The sequence below is a fragment of the Labrus bergylta genome, chromosome 15 (genome assembly GCF_963930695.1).
Source record: "Labrus bergylta chromosome 15, fLabBer1.1, whole genome shotgun sequence".
NCBI lineage: Eukaryota > Metazoa > Chordata > Actinopteri > Labriformes > Labridae > Labrus > Labrus bergylta.
The window spans coordinates 14,348,597-14,370,433 of NC_089209.1; positions in this window are offsets into that span (position 1 = coordinate 14,348,597).

Consider the following 21,837-nt stretch of genomic DNA (forward strand, 5'->3'; position numbering starts at 1 on the left):
TATTTTATTATAGCCTACTCTGTGTGGTAAATAAACCTGTAATGGCTTCATCGTGTGCCAAATGTAGCCATCATTTTCTATTTGGGTGTGTATTTCTGAATAATTTTCGAATTTCAAATAAACACATGAATAAATCAGTCAAAACAGAAGTATAAGACATATATTAAGTTGAATCTGTATAGTTGTTGACATGGAAAAAAAAAAAATATTGTACCTACCACTTTAAGAGAACAGTGTTCCTCGCAACCATAAGCTGGTGACACGCAGTGGACCAATCAGGTGGTTTGTTTTGGTCCCGCCTTCTGCTTCGGGTATCTTGACACGTGGAGGAGGAAAAAAACACAAACCCAGATAAGGCATGTGACTGCTTTCAGCTCTGCTCAGCTGATTGGGAGCTGCTGCTAGATAGAGTGATTGTACCCACCCAGTAACTGGGGTCGGTGTGCTGATGAGTTGTGTATTGTCAAGGCAACAAATAGAGCCATTGATTGAATTGCCACACATTCATGTCAGTGTCCCATTGTACAGTAATGTCATGGTTATACATTTTATATAAAAAGGAACACAATAGAAAGACTATATTGACATGAAATACATTTTTATCTTTGTTTTTTGTTTTTTAAATCCTTTGAATACGACCACTAAAAATTAAACATTAGGCCTACATAATTAAAATGTAAAATTAAAAAAGGCTTAAGTAAGTTATCTAAACAAACCATTACATGAAATAGTTTAACGTGACTTAACTTAAATATAAAGGAATATGACATTGTATGATATAATTTTATATAACAAAACACAACATAGTGAAGTTAAAGTGTCCTTAAATGCACCATGGCTCTATAGTAACTTGACAACAACGCGTGAATGTACAACGTAAACATAGCGTGGAGCCATTTCAGTCCCGACCCTGAGGGCACCCATTGTTTAACATGGTGTACTCAACTGATAGATGCACAGTGACAGTGAACTAAACCACATCCCTGGCTGGTGACCCTCATTGCACGGTGAGGGGCACGCCCATCCATGGCATCACTCAAAAGAGGAAGAGAAATGTACAATGAAATCAAGCCTTAGCTGCAAATAAAGAGGTTACTGAGTTCAAAACAAGCTCCCACGAAGAGTGAGACTATCTGATCCGTGGTGTGAGTCAGATTTATTCCCAGGAGACAATTTCTGGATGAAAGCAGATGCTGTTGGTTTTTTATCATGTTGTGTAGGTCAGCCCGTGCAGGATGTTGTGGGTTTTTTTTGTTTTTTTTTGACACTGTCCCACTTCTTTATTGTACAGCTGGTAATGTGGTAAAGTGTGATTTTCTCAACTTCTCACAAGATTCCCATGCACAGCTTTCTGGCAGACCAGCAAACAACCCCTGCTCAGCCTTGTTACAAGCTTCCCAACCCCCCATCCACACTAACCTACTGCCTCCAACTCACAGTGAAAGGGACCCCACCCAAAATTTGGAAGTAGACATCTGATGGTGCTTGTTTTTGCTAACTCTCTTTCTCTTTTTTTGCGTGTTGTATGGGTGGGGGCATTAATGGATGATTGTTTAAGCAGATAGCATACAGTTTTAAACACAGTATAACATTTTTGCAAGTTATTTTGCTCTAAAACTTAATACCTATGATAAACCTTATGCATGGCTGTGCATTAAAGTAAAATTGAAAGTGAAAATGACTTATTGCATGAAAATTTCTTCTTTTTCAACTACATTTTGACTCATTGGTAAAGTATTGAATATGAAAAGAATTTGTAGTTTACAGCTGTAACATGAAGAGTTATAAAGGAATCCATAGCAAATATAAATGAAAGCACAAACATGAACGAGAGTTAAATGCCGACTAAAAACGCCATATTATTTTCTCTCTTGTTGAATGATGTTTAGGTATTTATGATTTGAAGGACAAAGCTGCGTTTTTTTGAATAATTAATAAATACCTCTTGATTAAAGCGCCCTTTGAAGATTAAAAAGCTTAGACAAAACAAAAATAAAATTACCCACTGGAATTAAAAAGTTTAAAACATCAGTTTTGCTACAGTTTGATGTGGTATTCTGGCTTTTAAAGCTAATTTCAGAGGTTGAACCTTCAAAAATTAATTAGTCCACTGTGAGCTGCATTTGAAAAACAAAGAAAAAAAAGAAATCAAATCGCCCATAAGCATTTCAGCGCTCTAGTCCTCCCTGAGCTCCCTTTATCAATAACTAATTAATGTTCCCAAACAATAGCTCCAAGATGAGAGCAATTCAATCACAGTCAGTTATTCCATTAACAATGGACTCTGGGGTATACAGTCATTTTTCTATCAGTTTCATGTGTTTTGGTGAAGTCTTTTTCACCAGAGTTAACTACATTTGGGTTGCAAATCTGATCCCCCCCCCCCTCCCCCTTGTGTTGTTAGAGAAAATAACATGATGTGCTGTCAATGCAAGAGTTTTAGAAACCCAAACGTCATGCATTGTGCAATCTCATCCTCTGTTTTTAAGCTGTCTTTTACTTTCAAGCGCGCTGTTTGAACCCCTTTGAAGAGGGAAAACAGCCTTTGTGTCGGCGCTGAACTCACAACTTGTCATCTAAACTGAAACTTCCAGTACCTCTAATGTGTCAGCAGCAGCGGCAGACAATGTGTCCTCGCCCATTTTTATCCCAGCAATTTTCCCCAGCGAGGCAGTCAAATATTATCCACCATGAGTTATTTCTGATTTTGTGCTGCCAGCAGAGGTGCGAAGGCTCTGGATGTTGAAATTTTTCAAAGTTCGCTGCATAATGATACAATTTGCTTTGTGGCTTTTTCCCTAATGGTGCCTGACGTCCAGACGCTTTGTCTTCAATCTTCAATCCGTTCCGCACCCAAACAACTCCATCCGTGTTTGTGCTTGTACTGCATGCACTCACGCATCACAATTTTATGGTTTTGATCCCTTTGCCGCTTCATTATCTACCTAAATCCTTGTTTTTAGGGGGCTGTTTTTCACATAAATTGATTGTGAAATATCATGACAGAGCTGCCAAGTTTTCACAGGTTATTGGAAACCTCTGTCCGCCTCCACACTCCCCTCCTCCTCCTCCCTCCTGTTCTGTCAACACCTCTTGATTTTAACCACAGGTACAGCAGGGGCTCTGCCAATAAACACTGCTCTCCCTGAGTTCATCCAGAGGTAACACATTTGAAGCCCAAAACCACCCGAGGGGAAAGACTTCCTTACGATTATTATGAATGTTTTGTCACTACATTAAAGCCGTGCATTAAATGTGAACCAATGCAGAAGTGACACTGGGCATGTTTTGGATGGAAATAATTTGTTGCATTGTCTTGCCGTTTGTCTTGACATGCTTCCAGCTGGGATGGCAGGTTGAAGTGAATGAAAGTTTAATGATTACTGAGCAGCAGCAGAATCAGCCATGGTGGTAAACAAACCATTCGTCTGGCAGCCTGATGACACCTTTGAAACATCCAAAACACTTCCTAGATCCAATTTGCAGGTGTCCTTGCACTGATGTACAGAAATATATTTTTGCTGTGACATTATTAGCATCCTATACTGCTTAGCTGCACCTATTATACAATGGAATAATTGTTTTTCTACTCATTTGTTGTGAATTGATTGTATCATTTAACACAATTGTCAAAACTACTATCTAGGACTTGTGACTCAACCAGACTTGTTTGGTCTTGAAGACAATTCAACAATCATGTAACAGGCATCAACACTTCATCAGTCATATCTTATTGACTCACTACTTCTGGAAGTCCTATGAATTAGTTGACTAACACTCTTTATAAACATACTCATAATCAGTCAATCAACTGTTCCAAAACTGTTCTAACAAAGGCCCTTTGTTGGCCCTGCAGCTACAGATGACAAGAACAAGGATATATTTGAATTACTATTGACAAAGAACACAAAGTGTTCTTCAACAAACCATTGACTCAAAAACAAAGTCAAGAGCACTGATTGATTGAGAAGTTCGATTGAGAATTTTAAGGATTAATACAACTGATGTGCATTTTTTGTAGGGGTTGTCTCCAATTAACTCATGTGCTACTTAAAGGTCAAATAATGTGAAAAACTCACCATGCTTTCAAACAGTAATACTATGTAATAATATGTGTCCCTTTTCTGTCTACAAACCCCCCAGTTATGAGAAAGTCCATCCTCTGTGTCTTCTAAAAGGCGAGATTTTCCCATCATGACATCACAAAGGGCAGTAACCCCTCCCCATGTGGGTGACACTCCACCAACAGCAACAACAAGGGGACAACAAGGGTGCAAGAAATCCTAAACCAATCCAAGACGTTTGAGAGAAGGGCGTGGTCAGACACATACCATTTGCATTTAAAGCTACAGACACAGAAACAGCCTGTTCTGAGCAGGTTTGAAATAGTGGGGTTTATAGCCATGATAAAATACAGGATTGAAACAAATTTTTTGGCAAACAACTTCACAGACATGTTTTATGGAGCTCTGAGACTTATTTAGACCTGATGAAAAGGAGAATAATATGTGGCCTTTAACTTTAAGATTATCTTTACAGCTGACCTACAATATGCATCATATGGAAGAATTAGCACTCCAAATCATTGCTGAGTTTTTTTTTTAGACATAACATAACATTTCGAGGTTGCTCAACTCTTCCTTGTTTTGTTTTTTAGAAGAGAAATCAGTGTTTCCTGCAAGAAATTAGCCAGTAAAGATGGTCGCTGGCTTGTTGGCTGGCAGGTGGGTATGGGGTTAAAGCAAATGCGATCATTAATTAAACCAAAAAACCTGACCACAATCTACACATGTATGTGAAAGCCTGCATCTTTTCAATAACCCTATCAATAATCCCAAATGAGCTGTGTGTGTTTGTGTGTGTGTGTGTGTGTGTGTGTGTGTGTGTGTGTGTGTGTGTGCACTGCTGCAGCTGCAGCGCATGCTGTGTTGTCAATTGAACCACCAAAGGAGGTGTTTGCATTTAAAGGCTTTAGCTTCAGTTTTTTGGACCAAACCCAGCACTCTGTAACTGAGTTTGTTTGTCTAAGTTTGCAGCAACAGACTAGAGCAGTCTGTCACGTTATGGCCAATACATTCCTGATTGTTGTCACCTGTAACCACCAGCTGATACCTGCAATATAAATACAGACACAGTGAGATGAAACGGAGAAAAGTAATTGCATTTAAAAGCATACACAAATATGTGAAATATATGAAATATCAACAGTTTAAAGCATTTCTTTGTGAAAGCCTGCAGAAAACTAAAGTGAAATTCAAAAGACTGAATATATTTTCTATTTGTAGAGTGAATGATCTGCGGATCATGAACCGCCAGAATAGATCTGTTGGAGCAAATATTTTAGGTTGAGTTGTTGGCGCATCATCAGCATCTGGAGCTGCTGTTGGAGCTCAGATACAGTTTAGAGACCCAGGAGGACTTTAATCAAGGTGAAGGACTAGTGTTGTTATGGCGGCTGCTTTAACTATAAAGCACTGAGGGAAACACTGCGAAAATGAAGTGGAGGCACAGTAGTTGTCTGTCCACTCACTTGCTGCTCTCGAGTTTAATTCTTGTAGCTCAGGGTGCACTCAAGTGGCATTAATGGGATTTTGGGAAGCCCGTGTCAGATGTGATGAACTGCTTCTTTCTGTAAATAGAGGGTTCAAAGGGGGGGAGGAGGTGGGAGAGATAACATGTCGGCAAAAGATATGCGAGTTTGTTTTTTTTAGGGCGGAGTAGACGAATCAATCTGCAAAACACAGAGACAGTTCATTTGTTACCTTGCAATCTTGACATGTTTTGAGTGCTGACATAGCTCAAAAGTTCTGTTGCCTTTTTATAAGACGCACCAGCATGGGCTCCTTCATATCTGCTTAAATACGGCTCCTCATCAAAGATGTCACACAATATTCTGAATACTTCATTGGCTGCTAAAGTGTTGGTAGGTAGGTACTGCAAAGTGGATTAAAAAAAGAAAGTAACGTTAAATCATTGAAGGAAGGAGACATGGATGGAAATAGAGTTGGAGTTGCTCTTGTTTCTACGGTAACTGTCGATGGGGAGGTACCAGGGATGAAAGTGGAGAGAAAACAAACCTCCCCGCTCCGATGGCAACAGCACAGCAATTGGTTCTCGTTTCCTGCGAGGACAGGAAAGGAAAAAAAAAAAACATAACAAGGTCCCCTAGTAGCCCAGGAGACACAGTTCGATGTTGCATCAGAAAGCAAAGAGGCAGGGCAAAATGAACACACGCTCACAAACACGCACACTCAACTCGCACATACACACACACCCCCATTGCACTCACACACACAATCACATGCTCCACTTCACCATTCAGCCGCCCCTCCTGCTACTGCTCACTCTCTCTCTCTCTCTCTCTCTCGCTCTCTCTCTTCTCTCTCTCTCTCTCTCTCTCTCTCTCTCTCTCTCTCTCTCACTCTCCCGCCAAAACATCTACAGCACGTGAAACCTGCCTAGAAACCGATAGGAAACTTCCGCCTCACTCTGATTGGCTGAGCTCCCTAGCAACCGCGTATGCACAACCAGCCAGTCAGATGCGTTGTGAGAGGCACACTGACCCAATGAAACAGATTATTCAGAGGCGCGGGCAGGCGCAGTGACCTGGTAACAGTCAGGAGAAGAAGTCAGGGAGACGCTGGAAGGAAAGAAGAAAATCTGTCTGTGATTGGCTGACAGATTTCTTCTTTGTTCTGATTGGCTAGATGCTCTTCTCTTTGCAGTCATTCATACATTTCTCTGCCTGCCTCAGCACTAGCACCTCGGTTTCCTACACCCTCAGCCAGTTCGTTCAATTTCCAGTGGCCACCCTGCCCTCAAGGAAATCCACTGCCCAAGGTCAAGGCAAAGACTGCACTGCTGAAAGAGGATTGGTTTAGACACCAGGAGCAGAACAAGATCCTAGTAACAAGTCTACCTCATCATGTCAGCATGGGATTAAAGCCTGTGATCAACAACTTGTTAAACAACACAAGTGCTCTTCCTGTTGTGGCTGCTGATGAGCTTGTTATTGTGCTGCTTGTAATGGACATGGGCCAGTGAAAGGCGTAATTAGCTTTTCGCTTAATAATGTAGCATTGACAGGGCTGTTCTCCGGGCAAGTAACACCACACGAATTAGCAAATTGGTTAGTTTGTTTTGAAAAACTTTGCCTTTTGAAGACAGCCCAGGCAAGGTCTGCTAAAAATCTTTTTAAACATTCCAAACTGCTTGCTCCAGTAGTGTGGGGAATTAATGTCAATACCCTGCAGGATCAGGAGTTCACATTGAATGGTTAATGAGTTGGGGGAGAGAAGGACTCAAATAATTCTGCATATCGAGCATGCCATGCATACTGCCTAATTTAACATAACTGCAGGCAGGAACTCGCTCAGGCAGGAACATTATACTGCTATGATTAGTAAAAACAACATTACCATCCAACACAGAAATTGCTCATGGCTCCCTAACAAATTAGTTTATTCGGTTTGGAAGATAAACTGCATCCATATTAGGGATTTTTTTTATTCGCTTTTAACAATAAACATTGCCCTGTGTTATTTATTCTGCACTGAATGATTCATTTTAAACTGCAAGGTGGAGCTAATAAGTGCTTTCGAGCCTTACCAATAGTAATAGTGTTTTGTTTTTCATATACTGACAAGAAGGGAGTATCACTCTACATGTGCTGCAGAACGAAAGCAAAACTGTGGTTAAAGAGTTTCTCGAAATAGAAGGCGATGTCAAAGGTTTTACTGCCTTCAATAAGAGACCAAAAAAAAAAAAAAAAACCCATAGAGACTTGAGAAAAAGAACAAAAGGAAAAGGGTGAGGTTCCTGAAAAGTTCTGAGTTGAGTACAAACAGGCATACTTGCAAAATTGCAAGTGGCAGATGTGCAGCAAACCTCTTCTGGAAGCAAACGCCGTACATTGGCACTCTGACAAATAAATACAAAACAGTCTGTTGGCTAAAATATAATAAATTACACAAATCTTCCAAAAATCAACAGACTTTTAGTAATGTACAGCTTTTAAAGCAACTAAATATACCTCACTGCTGAATGAGTTGCTAGAGGCGGCTATGGGACGGCTGTGGCTCAGTTAGTAGAGTCGTCGCCTCTCAACAGAAAGATTGAGGGTTCAAAAACAACTTTGATATCCCAATGGCTAATGTTAGCACTAACCATATCTTAGCTAAGATTACCATCTCAAATTGTTAATTTCACAATATTTAAGGAAAAGAAAAATGACCAGTTTATCTGTAAAAGCAACAGCATACATGGAATTGTTTGAATGCTAACATTGGCTGTTGAGACTTTGCTGTCAGCAGGTGAAGTGTTATCAGAAGTCTTTGACATATTGCCAAATTTCCCCTCAGGATCTTGACTATGCATTGTCTTTTCAGTAGTTTATCAGTACAGAAAAAACTCAAATTATTATTATGATTTGTCAAATTCCCTTGATTTAACTTTGAATACAACATTTCAAAATTATTCCAACATTTGAGCTTACCACCCGAAATAGGATGCTTGAAATGACAGTGAGACTATGGTAAACAATTGAAATGAATGCTTTCTTGCTGAAAGATGAAAGAGAAGATAAAGAACCTTAAAAGCTTGCTCATTTATATACTCTGTCTTGTTTGTATAATGGAGTCATTGCTGGTGGCCAGGTCACCATGTTGCACCATGAATGCCTTTGGAAGTCACTGCTCTTGGCCACAAAACCACAGAGAGTGAGTTTAACACTTTATAAACAAACAAGACATATCAAACTCAAAGTGAGTTTGGCGATATGTCAGTTTTTTTTTTTACATCAGCCAAGCTGTTTACCTGATTCTGTGCTAAGATAGCTTAACGGCCGCTGGATGTAGCTTCAGAGTGCAAAGGTGATGTACATTAAAAGCAACAAAATGTTGAACTTCAACAAAGCATCAAAAGTGAAAGTGAAAATGACAATATATTATTTGTTGTTAACCCCGCCCTCCTTCATTTTCTATGTGTGCAGGTGAGCATGTGCATTTGAATTAATCAGTATGCATGCTCTGTTTTACATGGTAGACTAGGACTTTGTTCCCCAAATAAACCGATGTTAGGAGTCCCTCGGGTCCTTGGTAGCCTGAGGAATTACGAGATAAAGATCACATTGCGTTTAGCAGTCATCACAGGAGGATTTTTCACTGGGAAATGTACTTTGATGCAATGTAAGATGTGAATTTCTACCATATACTTATTGTCAGGATAAATATGAACTCATGGGAAATATTGGTAGGGTGTGTTGAGATCAGAGGAAACCTAGCAAGCCCTGTGTCATCAAATAATGCAAAGGTTTGATATTTAAAGTTGAAATGTGAAATATCAGCAACTATACAAAAATAAAAGCCCTTGCTGTAATGAGGTAAAGCCCTAAACTGTTTTATTTCCTGCTCAGACCATTATTGTACTTGTTAAAGGTCGGCCATCTTTGTTTGTCCCGTTGCAAAGGCCTCATTAATGTCAAAGGGGATGACTTCAAGACAAACTGCCCTTGAGGGGCATTTCAAAATGACCTGGAGCATCCAATGACTCACTTAATTTAAAATTGCATCAAAGGCCCCCAATAAATCCGCCTTTTCAATACACCACTCCATCTTTCACCAGTCTAGGCATTTCTCAGAAACCAGTAAGTGTCATGATTTTTAAGGATTTTATGTTATGCATTACCTCATCCCTCAAAGCCATAGTCATTTACATATCCTGGGGTTTCTGGGGGAGATGAGCGGCATACTATTCTCATCCGTGAAATGACCTATTCAACTTGTTTTTTGTTTGGCCTGTAGAGAATCGCCTCTGCTGTCTGTGTGAAGCTAATTGGATACAGCAGAGCTCCAAGCGGAGCTTCACAGCCAAGGGGAAATAATTCAAGGAAATAAAGCATAAAAGTATTGTCTCCATGAAAACAGTATGCATTCAGCATTTTAAGCACCGGAAGAGGGAACAGAAGAAAGGGAAGATGTTGGACAGGTTTGTGAATAGACAGCAAAATCCTCCCTGAGCACCGACACACACACACACACAGCCTCTTAGATAGTTTTAGCAGGAAATGCCAAGGAAGGAATTAGCATATGCAATTTTCATTCACATTAAAAGAGGGCCATAATGTTTGGATGTAAATCTTCCAAATACTTCTCAGCCTTGTTCTTATCATCTTGACACACTAAAAGTGCAAGGCTGTTTTTACAGTGTAATTAAAAAATGAATATGCTCAACATGGAGAGAGAATTTTAAATCATACAAATGCTGGTAACTTAGCTTCAATTGCATCTCATTTGTTCACTCAGCGCTGACCTACTTAGCAACTTAAAAAAAAAAAAAAAACATTTATCAACCGAATGAATTATCCTGACTTGGATTAGCAGACATAAAAGACCATAAAGATTCCCCTAACATCACCTCTCTGACTTTGTTTGGAGATGGAGCAACCAGAACCAATCGAGCAGCTGCTCCTGTCTTTGAACTTTCTTACACTAGTGCAGCTTCCTGGGCAGCCCTGGTGTATCTCAGGGGGGTCAGCAGCTCTGAAGGATCTCCACTGCAGTCCTGAAGATTGCCTGGAGGTGTGACAGCTGCCCTCTGATCTGCTGGTGCCTCTGAAGATCTGAGGACAGACTTTGCTCATATCCTCTGTCGCGAGTGCTCCTCACATTAAAGCAGAAGCACTTCAGCAAGCCATGCAGAAACACAGTGTGATCCCTAATTTCCAGCATCTTCCTGAAACTAAAGAGCGGGAGATTATCAATGAGGAAAAAGGCAGATGTAATGTTCCCAAGACAGTCCCTGGTATGTTTGAATAATTTTAAGGTTGTCTTAATTAGACAGGCATTATCTAGCAGCTCGGTCAGGGCATACTAAAGTGGTGGAAAGCATTTTTAACTAACACCCACTATGCTTCACACCTCAAATTTTAGAATAAGCTGAATGCAATTTTGTACCCCTCAGAGGCAGCTTTGCTGAAATTTGTCAATCGGTGTTAAGAAATGATCCGGTTACCACAGAGGAATTTTATGCTCGTGGAATTCTATTTTCTGGCCAATTAAAGAAAGAAGGAGGAGGCTGCATGGCTGAGCTGCAAATTAATTTTCGACTGTCTTTCCCCTGGCTGCCTTCCTCTTTTCCCAGGGGGCTTTGCTTTTTGGGTGACTGAGCCTTACACAGCTTTCTGTCAGTGCTGCACACAGCACATGGGCAGCAGATGTTAGCAGGCTGTGTGCCAGGGTGGTATGGGTACCAGACTACCCTTTGTACCGTTTCAACAGATGTGGCTCCGTTTCAGGGCAGAGTGTTGGACAAACACACCTGTGGCTGGGACCACCAGCCTTTGACCACCAGCACACTCCTGTAGCTTACAGTATCTGTGATTAATGGGTTGTCCTAAATTTGCTTTCTGTGTGGGAGTTTAAGCTGTACCACACTCCAGATCTTGCTGTGCTAGATCTGATAAACGTTCTGTTGCATTACCAAGAAAGAGTCTTCAGTCTCAGTGGCTTTATAGGCTGTATGATGTCACAGCAGTGCTTAGAGCTAAATGGTAGATGCATGTACACTATATGATCACTTTGATCACTATGATGACTTTGCCTGCATTTATCTCAATTCTAACCATGTTCACCATTTTGTTAATACGTTATCACTTCCATGATTACGACTAATTATGTTTAAGTTTAATCTGATATATGGTCCTTCCTTCTATTCTGGCTGGAGGGCTTTTTTGAGTTTGACTGACAGCTGTGGCAGGCTGAGCTCCAGCATGGAAACAAAGAATCGAGAAGTAGCTTTCAAGCCATGGGCAAAGTATGTGTCATAAGGAGTCATATAAGGACATCTCCAGCAAGTAAAGAAACCTCAAGGGTTTCAGCAGGTTTATTTAAATGCTGTTTGATGTGCTTCTGCAGAACACCCAATTAGCCATGTAGTTTACAAACGTGCATTTCTTATTTTGAGTGATTGGTTTCTTGGTCAACGAGAAGACATTTTCTTGTGTAACAGGAAAGCTTATCTGGGTTGTTGTTCAAACTCTGTAGCTACTGCGTTGTTAATTAGACTGTATTGAAAACAATTAAGTCATCTGCATAGAGGAAACTAATGGTTTTGTTATGAATGTCAAATTAAGTAGCCCAAAACAAAAACAAAATTGGTTTTGCTTCCAATTTCCTCACATTTTTGGGGAGAAGGTGCATATATAAAAAAATGTAATTTGGAATTTAAGGCACTACTACAGCATGTACCCATAAGTTCACCCTGAGGGGACTTGAATGACCTCTCCAAATGCCGTGGCAATCCACCAAATACTTGTTGCAGTCTGAAACAAGGTGAACCTCGGTGCTAGTTTGGTTGAGGTTTTTGTCTTTACCTCAGGCAAGCCAAGGCATACACATTAAAAAAACCTAAAGATCAATGTCCTGCCAAGAAATGATGCCACTTGTGTTCAAAGCTTGAGAATAAAATATGATAACTTAATGAGCTGTGTTCAGGACATGCCTTTGGATTTTCAAGAAAGGTCATCAATTATTTATAAAGATGTTTCCATGGCAGATATGTTTAATTATACAAGATTTCTCCTCTGCCTGTATAATAATAATAGAAAATACCGGAAAGGCACTGTACTACCAGTAATGGCTGGAGACACTGTCTTCTGCTCAGGGCGTTTCAGTGTGGATGAAACAATCATCACCCAATAGACTCCGACAGCATCCTGACAGCCATGGCTTATATTCAGTAGTTCACAGAGGCGAAGATGTCACTCCCTACTTGAGAGACATGACCAGGATTTTGGCATAGTGGATTCGAGCTGCGACTGGCTGGTCCTCCGTAGCCGGCAGTTACAGTCAGTCTCCTCATCTTCCCCCAGTCAGCATCCCAGGGGAAGCAGGAATTGACGTGCCATTAAAGAGGCTTTGAAGAGAGGCAACTGTCAGCATGACTGCCTCCGCTTTTTAAGCAGTGAAGGAATGGAAGTACAGATGTGGGTGCAATGAGGACAGAGTGAGCAGACTTGGAAATATTCTTAGCGAGTCTTGAGTGTTGAACAAACAGGAGATGGGCAGAGCTGATTCTGGAGCACATACTGTGATCCAGAAGTTTTTCTGCAGGCAAAAGAGAAAAATGTCACCTGTGATTGTTTTACACTGCCTATTAAATGGATATGGGTATAAATAAACTGTTTAACTATATTGTACTGACCTGGATCCGTAAATAATTTAAAACAAAAAGTATTCAGTAAGGGTTTTTGTCCAATTTTCCAGTTTCACCATGACCTGTGTGACATTGCAAAGACATTATTTTAATTATGCACTGCAGGGGAGCCAAGCCTAACCATACCCACAATGATGTCATGTGTTCGGTAGTCATAAAACTGACTCGGCGTGCGAGATGACCTCATTTCCTGTGTTGTCACCATTAAGAAATCTGAATTTTCGGGACTTTCCCTGTGGCCTTATTTAGATTCAAATGACACCAAATTAAATCAATATGAAACTGTGCAAAAAAAACAGAAACTACAATTTTTCATTTTTTGTGTAATAGGCTTTCTGTTCATGCTAAAGGGGACTTGTACAGTATGCTCCTGTAATGCGTATAGAGATAAATATATGCAAAATGGCATTTATGTACACGTCAGAGCTGTAGCCTACAGAACATAATATCAATACATGGGATGTCATGAATGCTTTACATGCATGTCATAAATAATAACACCCATGAGCATTGTTGTAAGCTATGGTTGATTTAAAGACGTTATCCACATCTGAACAGTTCATGCCACACATGATCATGGCTTCATGGCTCATTTTGCACGCTGTCCCTTGAATGATTTTGTTCATTGTTTGTCTGCTGAGTCTCTCTGAATAAGCATGAGCCCCGCCCCTCCCTACAAGCAGCACCGCCATGTCTGGTAGCACAACTGGTGTGGGATCAAAAGAAGTCTTGTAAACAACCCATGAAAAGGGTTATGTTACGGATGACACCATCACTTAATTACAGTGTCTTTTATACAAAGATGAGCCTCGCTTGTTGCCACCATGGAGGGATATAAAACCATGGATGCAGATGATGCCTGCCGTCACTGGGCTGTGTTTATTTCAATGTTAAGGCTACACAAAATGTTAAACACACAATTAAACAAACCATAGCAGGTCACTCATCAAAAAAAGACTTCTGACAATAAGTCTGTCTCCTTTTTAACCTCATTTGATGCTTGTAAGCCCATAAGACACAAGTTTGGTTTAATTAAAGGAGGATAAGGAGCCCAGAGGTCACATGCATTATATGATCTTTGACCTTGTTTGTCTGGATGTGATTCTTTGGCACGGCATGACATTAGAAACACTGGGTTAAAACTAGTTTCTCGGGGCGCAGCTCTGATCCTGATCCACAAGATCCCATCCAATCATATGAATCTGCAGATAGAAGTCTGGTACTTTTTTTTATGACAGTATTGTAAGATGACTGTTTTTGAAACTGTGGTCAAAAGAAAAGAGGAAATTACCAAGAGCTCGACAACAAAGAAATCAACACAGCAGAGTTTAGAGGCTTTTTAATAGGAAAGAAAAAAAAAGGCCAAAAAAAGTGATCTGTGCTTTGCTGCTCACACTTACATTTGTCTTAATGTTCAATATAATGTGAGTTATAATAGCTAAGAAGGGTAATTTTAAGAAGTGTCAGACTTGGATAGTTTTACAGATGTAGTTCAAAGAGTAGAATCAAAACAGACTTTTGTTGCGGAAACAATTTTTGAAGAGAATACTCAATAATCATTCAGGGTTAGACAAGTCCTTGTTTAGGTTTCCTCCTCTTACTGCTGGCCGTACATTATTCCTTATTACACGGCTGTGTTAATACTTCATTCTGATTTGCCATGAGCTGAAAGAAGTCCAGTTCATTTTAAACCGTCTTTTTACTATGGGATAAAGAGACAGGAGACTAAAAAAGCGATGAAAACAGGTAAAAAGATGTAAAAACTGTACGCTATGACAGAGAAATCTACAAAGTTAAATAACCACATGATATAGTATATGATGATGTTTTAAAGCATGCTGAGTGATAAAGAAAAGGTAATTGGGCTTTGACATTGACGAGACAAAAAAAAAAACTCATCAAGGTGCTGTGCTGATTCATGAACAACCGTTTACCTTTTTTCACTTCACCATGACAGGAAATGTTCAGTTTCATGTCTATAAAAACAGCTAGGTTAAATCATTTAGAAAAGGCTCCTGTTAATCGTCACAATGGATGCATCAGTAACTGCAGATTCAACCAGAGGAATAAAGTATTTTTGAATGACTAAAATTATTTGCAAATTAAAATTTCTGTCAAATTAAGCTGGATAATGTACAGTGAGCTGAGCTACATGATCCCTTAATTACATTTTTCCTAAAAGCTATCCAACAGCGCTGACTCATTCATATTGACTAAATTAATTAAAAAAAGACATAAACCATCATTCACATTTTTTGGGTCAAAAAGCATCTGGCAGTATAAAAGAGATGTTACTGTCCTGCATGTATCTCTGTTATTAGGGCATAGAAAAATGTTTATGTATTCTTGATCTTTCTATTGTAAATAGAGGATGTACTATGGACGTCTCATTAAAATTTGGAGGACGATGTTCGACACTTTTGTCATTTGTTTGTCAACCCCACTGTCATTTAAGAACAACTATTTTTTATTCTTAAACGAACAAGTCAGCGTTTCTCACACTCTTCTTTGGCTAAACCCGCAATTGTTCGTCTCTGATTAAAAATGTCTTTTAATATCTTAAATTAGATCATTAAGGGACATTACAGAGTTATTTTTAGAGTTTGATTTATGTTTTTGGTCCTTGAAGGGCAGTTACATTCCCAGAATTAAGCTTCATCTGACCGGACTGGGCATGAAAGACAGCCACAACGTCCAAAACGCTGACTTCTTTTTCCCTGAAAATCGCTACAGGATGCGTCTCTGGGAATTTTTTTTTCTAGAAATGTCTTTGAAGTCCTCACCCAGATTAAGTAGAGGAAGTGAATGTTTGCTCAGGAGAAAGTCCAGGGAGAGGCATGCGGGCGGACAGAAATAGCAGCAAAAGTGTTTGCCTCAGTTTAAGGGGGTGGACAGGACTTTGGGGTCGGGGACGGAGGCAAACAATGACATCATGGGATCACCACCCACCCACACACACCCACATTTCACTACATTGCCTCTCCTGTGGTGATTGAGGTGTAGACACATCGGGATTAAGTGATGTCATCCACTAAGCAGCTCTTCTGTGGTCTCCCTCTGGGACCCCCATGACCCCTCAGGAGCCACCTGTAGTTCATGACCATTAGCCGTGTGCATGTATCAGGGGGGTTCAAAGGAAAGGCCACGGCCCAGATGGCCAACAATTGGTGTCAAAGGGTGCAAACAGTGCATCACAGCATTCCCATTACATGTCGTCACCCGGTCAGGGGATATCCACCCCAGGAATGTCCGATACCTTGTTACTTGTCGTCTGAAACCATGTAGGTCACTGAGACGGAGACATTTGATCATGATTACAGCTTGTTAGCTGTGCAATGTTGTTAGTTTATACACTTTATTTTGATTAATTTGATTGACTCATTAAAAGATTGAGACTGCCGGGCAACCAGCAGACACTCTTGAAAAGGTAGCTCCCAGACAAGACAAAACTAAGGCTGTCAAACGATCATTTAAAAAAAAAGTGATTAATAACTGAATTTCAATAGTTAATTAGGATTATTGGGAGATGTAGCTGCCAGTGTGGTGGCTAAGCTACGGTGGGCCTGAAGGGGGGAAAATAGCAAGAAATGTAGGCATTCATTTCGGATCTTGATCACATTGTGATTAACGGGTTAAGGCTGATAGCCCCAGACACAACAAACTAATATACTTCAGTTATCGTATAAATGAATAATGAAAAGGATAATTGGTGTATCAGAGGTGCTGTTTAGTGGATCTTGGCATTGTTGCACAGAATTAGTCAAGCCTTTCTTCCATTTTTCCTGTACTAAACTAAGCTAAGCTAATGCTAAACTAAGCAGTTGCTAATTTAGAAATCGCTAATAGTCGATTTTTCAATCTGATAGTTGCTCCAGGATATTCCTGCTGTTGGTTAAGTATTATTACTTCAAGTACTTCAAATCATGACTCTGTGGGTCTTGCTAAAATACTGAACATCCTCTAATACTATGAAAAGTGCAACAGTAGAACCATCAAACTAGATGACTGTAATGTCAGGTGAACAAAAAAAAAAGAAAGCATTATTTTTTTTATTTTATAGTTTAAAACAAAGTCATAGATTGGTTAAACATCAAGTAAACCTCATCAGAAATCCACACAGTTTCAGTTCTCTGACTTGAATCAGTTACCTCTAAGATCCCCCAGCAGCTCTGTACCTTTGCTGATACTTAATATTGAGGAACTGAGCAGTTAGTATTTAGGTAACAGGGTGACACCTCAGGTACAGGAGAACATCCTAGTATCTTAATTAGTGTTTCTTGTACGCATCTAGAGTCAAAAACCGCCCTGGGTTGATAGAATCGGGCCGTCTCCTGTAAAGACACTAATGCGTGTCTAATGAGTCCATCAGCCTGACAGCATGGCGTCCTGCGGGAGCCTCCATCATGATTACCAGCGTGTCACAGATGAATGTTTCTGGATTGAATGCCATCTGTCACTACATCGGATTGTGTGTTTACTCAACAGGGTTGCGAGGTAAATCATCTGCACCTGTTTGTTGTTTCTGCAAATTGGAACGACTTCCCATCACATGACACATCTCCATCATTTCCTCCATATTCTCAACGAGTCAGATGAGTGTTCCAGGAGAGGCCAGAGCCAGTGGAATTGAAGTCTCTATATACATCAAAAGCCACAGAGATATGAATGATTTACCACAGCCATAACTCAAAGAGCACACGCAATATATTAAGGTTTCAATAATTGATGCTACATGCTGTTAGCCACCAACACAATTTTCTCACATCAGGTGAAGCAATCAAAGTGAAAATGATGTATATCAACTTTACTTTGCATCGCAGGACTGAAAAAGGCTCCCTAGGGAGACGCAATGGAGTGGAATTACTCTCATAATATAAAATGGCTGTTGCACGCTACATATCTCCAACCTCTCACGCACTTGCAGCACTTCATGCTGAATGGTTTTAACTCTCAGATTCTGTGAACACAAAAAAAAAGCCATTTCCTTTCACTTCAAGTACAGTAAATATTTCCACCATGCCAGTTTTTTGTTTGCTTTGAAGCCTCGGCATAAAGATGGGAGTCTTTTCATCAGTCGACACGGCTGCTAGCATGTAAACATCCCATTACATGTCATCATTCAGTCATTAACTTTGATCTTGCTCTGTGTACAGGTGCAATGCTCTCGACAGGGGTGAAAATAAAATAAAAACCAGGTCAAATAAGATGTAAAAGCAGTGGATGTGTGGGAACAGAGGCTTCTGATTTGGCAAATGGGATTAAGGCACGCTTAGCTGAAACATCAACACAAACACATGAGCAAAGTAAACTATTGTTTCCCTCTGGAGGAAGCTTTTCCTTTCGTTTGTAATATTATACATAGCCTGCCATAACTTTAAACACAATAACACTGAATTATTGTTATGTAACTCTTAACTTCTGACAATATATTTTCAGAAAAAGGCGGTTGTAAAGCTTTGCATACATGCTAATTATCTTCCAGCTATTCCCAGTGAACATCAAATGTTTACCTGCCTTTAAATGAATGCATTAAATGTACCTTTTCCACTTAAATAGACGACAAATAACTACAGAATTGAAATAAAACCACCAGACTTTTCACAGCCACAGGGTTTGTGTAGCAAGCAATGAATAATCTTATGACATGTGTTACACTTCCACATTGTTTAGCTGCCATGCTGCCTTGTTATTGCTCATGTTCCTGCACACATCCGTGGACAGTTGTTCTTTCTTCAGCTGCAACATGTGCTCTGGTTTCTGCTCGACTTCCTCTAGGTGTGAAGGGAAGCCTTCTGCGCTTTAACCCGTGATTCAAGTGTGTGACATACCCAAAAAAAAAAAAAAAAAAAAGTAATCATATGATAAGGCAGATGCTTATGGTTTCCGAAAGCTCTTTTTGCCCAGATACAGCCTGTGTGTGTGTGTGTGTGGTGTGGTGTGGTGTGGTGTGGGTGGGGGGTGGGAACTTGTTTACAGCTCACACACGCTGCTTTGAGTCCTCTCGACAGGGGAAGAAAGACAGTGTATAGCAGAACTTGGCAGAGTGAAAGTGCAGCGGTGAGTTTTAAGGGATAAAAATACTGCCGGTGAGCTCAGCGGAGAGACTAGAGGTACAACAGCCTTTAAGCTTTGAAGCATCGCTATCTGTGGCAATCAGCCCAGTGCACTCAAGTAGGTTAAACCAAATCTCCATAATATGCAAATGCCAAGGATTAAACTTTCTGGAAAGTGGAAAGTTGCTTTTTTTTTTTTTTTTACCAAACAGGAGTGTTTATGCGATTTTATTGCACACAGTTCTTGTCTCTGAATGCAGAATTTTACAGTCAGACTAAAGCTTTAGAGGGTAAAACATGCTTAAGACTGAACCACTGACTATAGCACATTATATAATATATCTCTGGAAAGAAACAGGGCTTGTGTGAAGTCAGGGAAACCTTAAATGAGCAGATCCTTAGGGCGAGGAGCTCAGCGAGGGACTCAGTGCCAACCTGCCCTGCAGCCTGCAGCTCTATGCTTGATTGGTCTCAGTGGGAAAGCAGGATGGAGGGCAGAAATCCCATCTACGCACACATGCACACACACAGGCAGCATAGATATGCATAAAATACACATGCTGGTACATGAACTCGCATACTGTGTAAACAAATGCTTTAACACCACAAAACAAAAAAATTTCAGTTAACAGCGAAGAAAAATGCACATACACCCACATATTACAGCACATTACACCCACATTCAAACACATGACACCCACACAATGAGAGTCTCACTCAGCATGGGGGGCTGGGTTCACACTGCCTGCAAACCATTCAAAAGCTAATTCTTCTGCACTGATCCTGGCCAGCCACCTGCACCGATGAGGAGAGGAGATGGGAGGAGGGAATGGAGAGGGGGGAAGAAAGGGAGGAGGAGGTAGCAGTGAAAGAATGACATCACCTTCCCTGAAATGTCACCATTATCTCAAGCCTCGGCTTAGCCGTCTACAGAGCTGACATCATCCTCTCTTTGCCCCTCCCCCCTCTGTTTTCCGTGCGAGGTTGTGTGCGGTGAGAGGGAGGATGTTTGTTTGTGTGGATGTGCATGTGCATGCAGGCGTGTGTGTGTCAGTGAGAGTGGAAGGGTGCAGGAGAGCGTTTTCAAAGGAAGCATGAGTGAACGTTTGTCGGATCAGTCTCTTCCCTGCCTTTAACCTGACAGGACAGCAGTTCAGCTAAACGACAATTTAATGCAATTTACCTCATTTAGTGTTAACACAACAACAATCAGAGTTTAATGCTGACAAAAGGTTATTCAGTTTAAAAGGGACATGTTGCTTTGCATGTTGATTTGCACACATTTACTTTTATCTAAAGGCGTGTAAAGCATGGAAATCATATATGAAGTCACACTATGAAGTAATTTAAGATGACCTGTGACAGTAAAAAAAGAAATACACATGGAAATCAATGTAAGAGTGCATCTGAGGTTATTTAATAGTTTGGTTGTTAAGACGTAGTTTAATAGTTTGCAGCGCTTGCAGAATATGCATCTTGTACTGATAGGTTATCTTGATTTTGAATTATTAGACTCTTACATTTCTGTCTCCACTGTGATACAACTGAAGCCATTGAAATTTAGTTTGTGGTTTTTGAACAACTAAACATGTTTTTTTCTTTTCTAGTCCAGTGTCAGTGTTCATCTTGATAATCTTGAACCTTGCTGTCAACAGTCTTTTATAGCGACTATTTCTTTCATGGAAAGTAGTCCCATTTAGAAAACATTCAATCATCTTTGCTTTTTCTCTTTTTATTTGGTTGTACTGACCCTGAATCATCATGTTTGAGTCTTTAATAACAACCTGCCTGCATCCCCATTTAGAACCAAACTCCCTCAGCATTTAGTGACAGAATCACTTATAAACCTCCACTCAAATAAAAAAAAAAAACTACTTTTCAGATAAAATGAGACACTGCGTCAATGCTATATACAGTTAATGGATGTCATGTCATTTTCTCTATTCTTCATCCCTCTTTACCAGTCATTTATTTTCTATTGGCTATCAGAAAGAAATCTCAATCTGCCGCCTGAAGTTTACCCGATAGTATGCACCTGTAATTATGTTTTCTTTTTTAAATTCTTTGACACAGATGCACATAAACCAGCTTACAATTACATCCTGAACCATCTCTCCTCCATTTTTGTGTCTCAGCAGAGCACTATGAAGGCTGACCTCTGTCATGTCATTACACTGTTTGATGCCCTGAGCAGCTGACGAACATAAAATCCACTGAAGCATGCCAGGCGTGCCATCACTGCCCTCTGAACGTGTCCCAACACTCCCCGACTACACCCACAACGGTGACAGCCCCCAAATGCCTCGTTAAGATCCAGTCAGGGGAGAGTGACAGGTAAATGTGTCACCTCAGCTTAATACATCATACCTTATTGGAAATCAAGGGGTCATTGCGTTTTTTTTGTGTGAAACATATACTTGATAATAATCACAATGATAGAAATCCCTGTCTCCCAGTTCAGTTCTTTTCATGCTCCTACATCGCGCTAAAACAAATCGGAGACAAACCAAAGACCTCGGGGTGTCACTGGAAAGTAAAACAAAGTTCTGACAGGGGCGGCTGCTTTGTTTTG